The sequence below is a fragment of the Gastrolobium bilobum genome, unplaced genomic scaffold, assembly GCF_033153095.1.
Source record: "Gastrolobium bilobum isolate Gb01-03AN ecotype WA unplaced genomic scaffold, APGP_CSIRO_Gbil_v1 utg97232, whole genome shotgun sequence".
NCBI lineage: Eukaryota > Viridiplantae > Streptophyta > Magnoliopsida > Fabales > Fabaceae > Gastrolobium > Gastrolobium bilobum.
Window position 1 is genome coordinate 30,592 of NW_026899673.1, and position 8,093 is coordinate 38,684.

The window sequence follows — 8,093 nt, forward strand, 5'->3', positions numbered from 1 at the left end:
GATTTCATTCGGCCGTGTTTGTCTCCTTGGGGAGCACAGGTCATCTTTGTGAAGAAGAAAGACGAGACAATGCGTTTGTGCACCGACTACCGGCAGTTGAACAAGGTGACGATCAAGAACAAGTATCCCCTTCCTCGGATTGATGATCTGTTGGATCAGCTCAGGGGAGCTTATGTGTATTCAAAGATTGATCTTCGGTCCGGATACCATCAGATTCGGGTAAAGCCGGAAGATGTCCCTAAGACCGCGTTTCGTTTGAGATACGGTCATTTTGAGTATTTGGTGATCCCGTTTGGACTCACCAATACGCCGACAGTGTTCATGGATTACATGAATAGGATTTTCCAGCCGTATCTGGATCAGTTTGTGATTGTCTTTATTGACGACATTCTGATTTACTCCAAGACTGAGGAGGAGCATGCGGAGCATCTGAGGATTGTTCTGCAAGTGCTGAAGGAGAAAAAGCTTTATGCTAAGCCTTCTAAGTGTGAGTTTTGGCTCAAATCAGTCAAGTTTCTGGGGCATGTGATTTCAGCAGATGGAGTTGCAGTGGATCCCAACAAGATTGAGGTCGTGCTGGATTGGGAGAGGCCCAAGACAGTTACGGAAATGAGGAGCTTCTTAGGTTTGGCAGGTTACTATCGGAGGTTCATCAAGGGATTCTCCACGATGGTTCTTCCTTTGACTCGCCTTACCCGAAAGAAGACTCCACTTGTGTGGACTCACGAGTGTGAGGAATGCTTTCAGGAGTTGAAGGAGAGATTGCCGACTTCACCTGTGTTGATTCTTCCTGATCCTGAGGAGCAGTTTGAGCTTGATAAACCCTTGGTTTACCATATTTTTAGGCTTAATTATGATTGATATATGTTAAGAATTGCATGGAAATTAGGGTTTTATGCTGTAAAAGTTACAGTAATTGAATATCTTGCTAACATGTTGTCGTAATGTTGAATTACAACGTTTTTAACACTTATTATGGCAATTTGGAACCAAAGGAAGACATCAAGTGAAGATGAAGGCACAAGAAGGCAAGAATTCAAGGATTCACCTCTGGAAGAGCACGTTTTGGCGTGATAATTCACGCGAAAATGTCCACAAAGCATCCCAAAACCCTTCGAACAACATGTTTTGGCGTGCTACTGGACGCCAAAACGTGCTAAGATAGACAGCAACAAGTAATTCAATAGCAAAAATCCACCCAAGAGCTGCTGAAGGTTCAAAGGAAAATTTGATCAAGATACGCAACAGATTCCACGAAGATTTAAAAACGATTAGTTCATATAGGATATGGAACTAAAACGGAAACAAATCAAGATGATTCCTGAGAAGATTGAAGCAAGATACAATGAAGATTTAAAACTCTAATTCATCAACCAAATCTCCAAGATTTTACATGAAAAAGGAAACAAAGATGAAATCAAATACAAATCTTGTATGGATTCATTGGAAGATTAGATGATGGATACAACTCCTGTGGTTATAAATAAGGAGCTTGGGAGCACAAACCAATACACAATTCCAGAGCATTACACCAAGCTTGAAGGAGGAATTCTGTTGCGGAGCGCTGGAACACTGAGGAACCAAGTCAACATCACACCAATGGAGGCTTGGGGTTCTCTTTTCTTTATTAATTCTTTTCTTTTCAGTATGCTAGAGTAGTTTTTTTATGTAGTTAAGGGTAGATGGAACCCAATTGAATCTTTATGTTTATGAATTAAATTGTCTCCGAATCCTGTTCTTTTTATAATTGAATAAATTATCTATTTTTAATGCTTTCTATGAGTTTGTTCCTTATAGAATGATTTTGGGGAATTGTATAACAATAGGGATGTTGGTGCATGAACCTTGACTTGATAATTTATCATAATCCTTGTGTTCTAGGAATAGGAATAGGAATAGACATAAGGTAATTATGCAACCTTGTAATTCTTGATCTTAATGCAAGTTTTCTTGGGGAATAATCGGGGAACTAGAGTTCTTTCAAGATTACATAGATTTAGGGTAACAAGGAATTGAGCCCTAATTAACTCAGATAGAATTGATTGGCAATATATTAAGAAACGGATTCTTGGCTATTTAATTCATAACATATTGAGGATATTGGGGGAAGTCGAAACCTTAACTACGCTTGTTTAAATTTCAATCAAACATCATCATCATTCATTCTTTTAATTCTGAATTTTCATATTGCATGCCTTTACTTGTTTTTAATTTTAAGTTCTTTGAACCACAACTCTTTTTCATCTAAATTCTCTCAACCCAAACCTTTGATTGTCCAACTAAAACGCAATTAGTGAACTAGTGCTTGAAATTCTGATCCTCGTGGGAACGATCTCGTACTATGGTACACTTTATTACTTTCACGATCGGTGCACTTGTCATGTCGCTATCAAGTTTTTCGCGCCGTTTCCGGGGAACGAATTCTTCAACATTAGAAGTAAGTAATTAACTTTTAGATTGGACGCTTTATTTTTCTGCACTTTAAACATTCTTCAAAAATATTTTTCTGCACAAAAAAAAAAAATCTGCATATTTTTTTTTCATATTTAATTTCTGTATTCTTTGTTTTTATTTTATTTTAATTTGTATTTTATTATTTTATTATTATTATTATTATTATTTTTTTTTATTCTTTGTTCTATTTTTTTTTCTGCACATCTTTTCAATCTTAGTTTATGCGAGGTACTCTTAACCCGAGAATCTTGCAATTGATCTTGAGATAGAAAAGACATAAAGGAACCTAAGGAAGAACCAATGGCAGAAAACAACAATCAAATTGTTCGAAGGACATTGGGGGATTACATGACCCCAGCTCGAGCTCCACAGACAGCGAGCATTGTTAGACCAAACATAGAAGCGAACAACTTTCTGCTGAAGCCAGCGCTGCTGCAATTGATTCAAAAAATAGTTCGCTGGAGGAAGCACAGAGAACCCCTATAGTCATCTTGAGGATTTCGTACTTTACTGTGATACATTAAAAGTAAATGGAGTTTCTCGTGATGCTATTTTACTCAGACTATTTCCACGCTCACTAAAGGATGAAGCAAGAGATTGGCTGCAGCCTCAACCAGGAGGAAGGATAACCAGTTGGGATGACTTAGCGAGAAAATTATTGGCCAGGTTTCTCTCAGCTTCAAAAATGGCAAAGCTCAAAGCGGAGATCAATGCTTTTGAACAAAAAGACAGCGAATCTTTGTACGAGGCTTCGGAACGATTTAAAGGATTACTCAGGAAGTGTCCTCAATACGGAATTGAAGCATGGGAAAAGGCAAGAATCTTTTTCCAAGGGATGACAGCCAACACAAGAACATTGGTAAATGCCGCTTCAGGAGGCTCATTGAAAACAAAAACTCCTGAGGAAGCACTTGAACTGTTGGAATCGTTAGCATCTCAAGAATTTGACAATGCTCCAGCCCCAGTTGCACCAAGAAGATCAGTAATCATGAAGCTTGAAGGCTATGATGCACTCTTAGCCCAGAATGAACAAATGCTACAAATGCACAAGAAACAACAAGAACAATTAGATGCTCTTAATAAGAAATTTAACATTTCTCAAGTTTCTTCTGTTTCTAATGCTAACATTAAATGTGATATTTGTCAGGAGGCTCATGCAACTGAGGATTGTGAATACATAAGAGCAGCGGAAAAGCCACTAGCAGAGGTCAATGAACTCTAGTATGATCAGAAGAATCAGAATCAACATCCAGGGTTGAGTTACAAGTCAAACTACTAGTTGAATCCTCCTGTGCCATTGCAACAACAACAACAACCTCCACAATCAGAGTGGGAAAAAGCATTTGCACAGCTGTCCAAGACCACCTCGGACTACATTCAGAATTCAAATTCCTTCAGAGAGGAGACAAGAGCCTCATTTTGGAATCAAGAAGCTTCGATCCGGAACTTGGAGACTCAAATTGGTCAGCTGTCAAGACAGTTCGCTGAAAGAACTCAGGGTGCTTTGCCAAGCAACACAATTGTCAATCCAGGGGAGCATTGCAATGCTATCACCACTAGGAGTGGGACAATAATTCAACCTATAGAGGAACAGCCCGAAAAAAAAAGAAGGATGGAGAAGCATCAGATGAAGAAGAGAAGGAAGAAAAGGCAAAGGATACAATTGAAGTTGACAAAAGCAATCCTGAAAAAGCTGAAAAGAAACTATTCAAGTGGGAGAAGAAGAAAGCTTTAGAAAGACAGAACAAGCCATTAGATCTCTCTCTATATGCTCGAATCCCTTATCCTCAGAGATTAAAGAAAGAGATTCAGAAGCAGCAATATTCAAAGTTTCTAGACATATTCAGGAAATTGTAGATCAACATTCCTTTTGCCGAAGCTTTAGAGAACATGCCCAACTATGCAAAGTTTATGAAGGATCTATTGTCGAGGAAACGTAAGTTGTCGGAAAGTGAGACAGTAAATCTGACAGAGGAATGTAATGCTATCAGCGAAAAGAAGTTACCTACCAAAGTCAAAGATCCAGGGAGCTTCAGCATTCCATGCACTATAGGCAAGATGGAAGTAGACAATGTTTTATGTGATCTTGGAGCTAGCATCAATGTCATGCCACTCTCCATGATGAAGAAGTTGGGGATTACTGAAGTGAAGCCCACAAAGACGATAGTGCAATTGGCTGACCGCTCTTCAACGCAAGCTTATGGCATCATTTAGGACATATTGGTAAAGGTAGACAAGTTCATCAGTCCTGTTGATTTTGTCATCCTTGACATTGAAGAAGATGCCACAATTCCTATGATTTTTGGAAGACCCTTCTTGGAAACTTCAGGAGCACTGATTGATGTGCTAAAAGGCGAGCTGATATTACGGGTAGACGGATAGCAAGTAACTTTCAAGTTCTTTGACAAAGAAGTCCCCTCATCTATAGCTCAACCGGAAGATCAAGTCTACTACATTGGTGAAAAGAAAGGTGAAGAAGAACACAATGAGGAGTATTCTCGAGAAAGTAAGCCAAAAGTTAAGATGGAGAAACCTAGTAGCGAAGGAAAGCATGTAAAAGTCAAGTTCAAAGTTCCTGAGACTACTTTACCTCATCCATATGCAGACGAGCACTATGGGAAAATACAATTTATGAACGATGGACCTTGGTCATCACCAAGCTTATCCTTTGAGCCACCATGAAAACAAATCAGGTATGTCAGGCTCGTGATGTTAAACAAGCGCTGATGGGTAGGCAAACCCATAGTTTACTGCTTTATATTTAAATTTTTAGTTTAGTTTATTTTAAATTCAAAGAAAAAGAAAAGCAAAAAGAGACAGACAAGTGAGGTCAAGGACATGACTGAGTTCAAAGGAAGCGGAAACGGCGACTCAAGAGGCTAAGAATAAGCGACTAGTTATGCTTAGCTTGCACACGAATTATTTTTAGATTTAAATCAGTTGCTGAGGACAGCTAAAATTTAAATCTGGGAATGGAGAATGCGTGTTCCATCTAAGCACATTGGATTGAGACCAGAGGAATTTTCAAGAGTATACACAGAATTTCCGGTCAAGACAGGGAAATATCTCAAATCCCGTTTTTATACAATATTTAATTCTTGTTTTTATGTTTTTCATGCAATTTTTAAATTTTGTTTTACATGTTTTAGTTAGATAATTTTAATTTTTTTTGTTAAAAAACCCAAAGCCAATATTTTTTGTGAAAATTTTGAAAGTTTTCTCAGTGTTTGTAATTGGAAAAATGGCGGGAAGTTTAAATTAGAAATTGATTCAGAGCATGATGATGCACTTATACATATTCACTTTTATGAACATCATTGCAAGAAGTGACACAATTCATTGAATATATTGTTTGATATTGAAGTTATTTGAGAAAAAGAACAAGGAAATTACTGTGCATTCATAGCCGTGAGGTTTTGAGCCTATACAGAAAATTTTTATTGAGTGTGCATTCCATTGTTGAGATACTCTAGAGCTTGCTTTGTTTCTTGATTAAAATAGTCTGTGATTTATTCTGTAGAGATGATAGAGGCATGTTCTTTCTCTAACTAGATGGCAAAATAGCTAAACTTTATGATATTCCTTAGTTAAGCCCCTTGAGCCTAAACTTTTTATTCATGAAGAACCCTTGAATGTGAATAGCCACTTCCCCAATTGAATCCTGACCTTAATAGCAGATTAATTTCAGATTTCAAGTAAGGAGTGGATATGAGTTTCAACTATGCAGGCGTTCAACGGAATAAAGAAGTACAAGCAAAAGGGCAAAGCCCAAAGAAGAAAGAAAAAGGAAAGTTGGTTAGACTCAAGAAGAGCGAGCAAAATGCTCAAAACAAAGAAAGGAAAAGAAGTGAAAAGCAAGAAAATATGCTTAGAAAAGCTTTACAGCCGGAAGAAACGCACAACACTTGTTCCATTCCTTAATCTGAATTAATCTTAAACTTTTGTCCCAAATTCTTTCCTTCCCTTTCACCAGGCCACGTTATAACCTTACGAAAGACCTCTTGATCTGCTTAATTTATCATAAGAACTCTGGAGAGCGAGAATAGAAGCAAGCCTATGGTAGTGTTGATTCAGAGGAATAAGAGAGAAACACCAACCCTCTAGACAGTTGAGCGAGAGTGAATTAAAACTCCTAGTGAGGGAGTGTCTCAGGAAGTTTCCCCTGTTCTTGATCTTAAGGAATTTCATTAAAAGTTTTTACTGATGAATTATTGATCTTATTGTTTTGATGTGTCATCCTTTCCTAAAGTCTGAATGCTCTGTGGTCAATTCTCTGATTAAATCCTGCCTATAAATTCCATGCAATTGAAAATCTTGATTGATTCCACTAAGTTTATTCTAGTGCATTGCTAAGGACAACAATGTTCAAATCTGGGAATGGTTGATAAACCCTTAGTTTACCATGTTTTTAGGCTTAATTATGATTGATATATGTTAAGAACTGCATGGAAATTAGGGTTTTATGCTGTAAAAGTTACAGTAATTGAATATCTTGCTAACATGTTGTCGTAATGTTGAATTACAAGGTTTTTAACACTTATTACGGCAATTTGGAACCAAAGGAAGACATCAAGTGAAGATGAAGTCACAAGAAGGCAAGAATTCAAGGATTCACCTCTAGAAGAGCACGTTTTGGCGTGATAATTCACGCTAAAACGTCCACAAAGCATCCCAAAACCCTTCGAACAGCACGTTTAAGCGTGCTACTGAACGCCAAAACGTGCTAAGACAGACAGCAACAAGTAATTCAATAGAAAAAATCCACCCAAGAGCTGCTGAAGGTTCAAAGGAAAATTTGATCAAGATACACAACAGATTCCATGAAGATTTAAAGAAGATTTGTTCATATAGGATATAGAACTAAAACGGAGACAAATCAAGATGATTCCTGAGAAGATTGAAGCAAGATACAACGAAGATTTAAAACTCTAATTCATCAACCAAATCTCCCAGATTTTACATGAAAAAGGAAACAAAGATGAAATCAAATACAAATCTTGTATGGATTCATTGGAAGATTAGATGATGGATACAACTCATGTGGTTATAAACAAATAGCTTGGGAGCACAAACCAATACACAATTCCAGAGCATTACACCAAACTTGAAGGAGGAATTCTGTTGCGGAGCGCTGGAACACTGAGGAACCAAGTCAACATCACACCAATGGAGGCTTGGGGTTCTCTTTTCTTTATTAATTCTTTTCTTTTCAGTATGCTAGAGTAGTTTTTTATGTAGTTAAGGGTAGATGGAACCCAATTGAATCTTTATGTTTATGAATTAAATTGTCTCTGAATCCTGTTCTATTTATAATTGAATAAATTATCTATTTTTAATGTTTTCTATGAGTTTGTTCCTTATAGAATGATTTTGGGGAATTGTATGACAATAGGGATGTTGGTGCATGAACCTTGACTTGATAATTTATCATAATCCTTGTGTTCTAGGAATAGGAATAGGAATAGGAATAGGAATAGACATAAGGTAATTATGAAATCTTGTAATTCTTAATCTTAATGCATGTTTTCTTGGGGAATAATCGGGGAACTAGAGTTCTTTCAAGATTACATAGATTTAGGGTAACAAGGAATTGAGCCCTAATTAACTCAGATAGAATTGATTGGCAATATATTAAGAAA

The 8,093-nt window shown here is 37.2% G+C and overlaps 1 non-coding gene across 1 annotated transcript; it reads right to left on the reverse strand.

Annotated features, from left to right (window-relative positions):
- Positions 1-3,145: 3,145 nt before the first annotated feature.
- Positions 3,146-3,252, reverse strand: LOC133292518 (small nucleolar RNA R71). The gene has a single exon (XR_009748926.1). It is a non-coding gene; the product is annotated as a small nucleolar RNA R71 (small nucleolar RNA).
- Between the last annotated feature and the right edge of the window lie 4,841 nt (positions 3,253-8,093).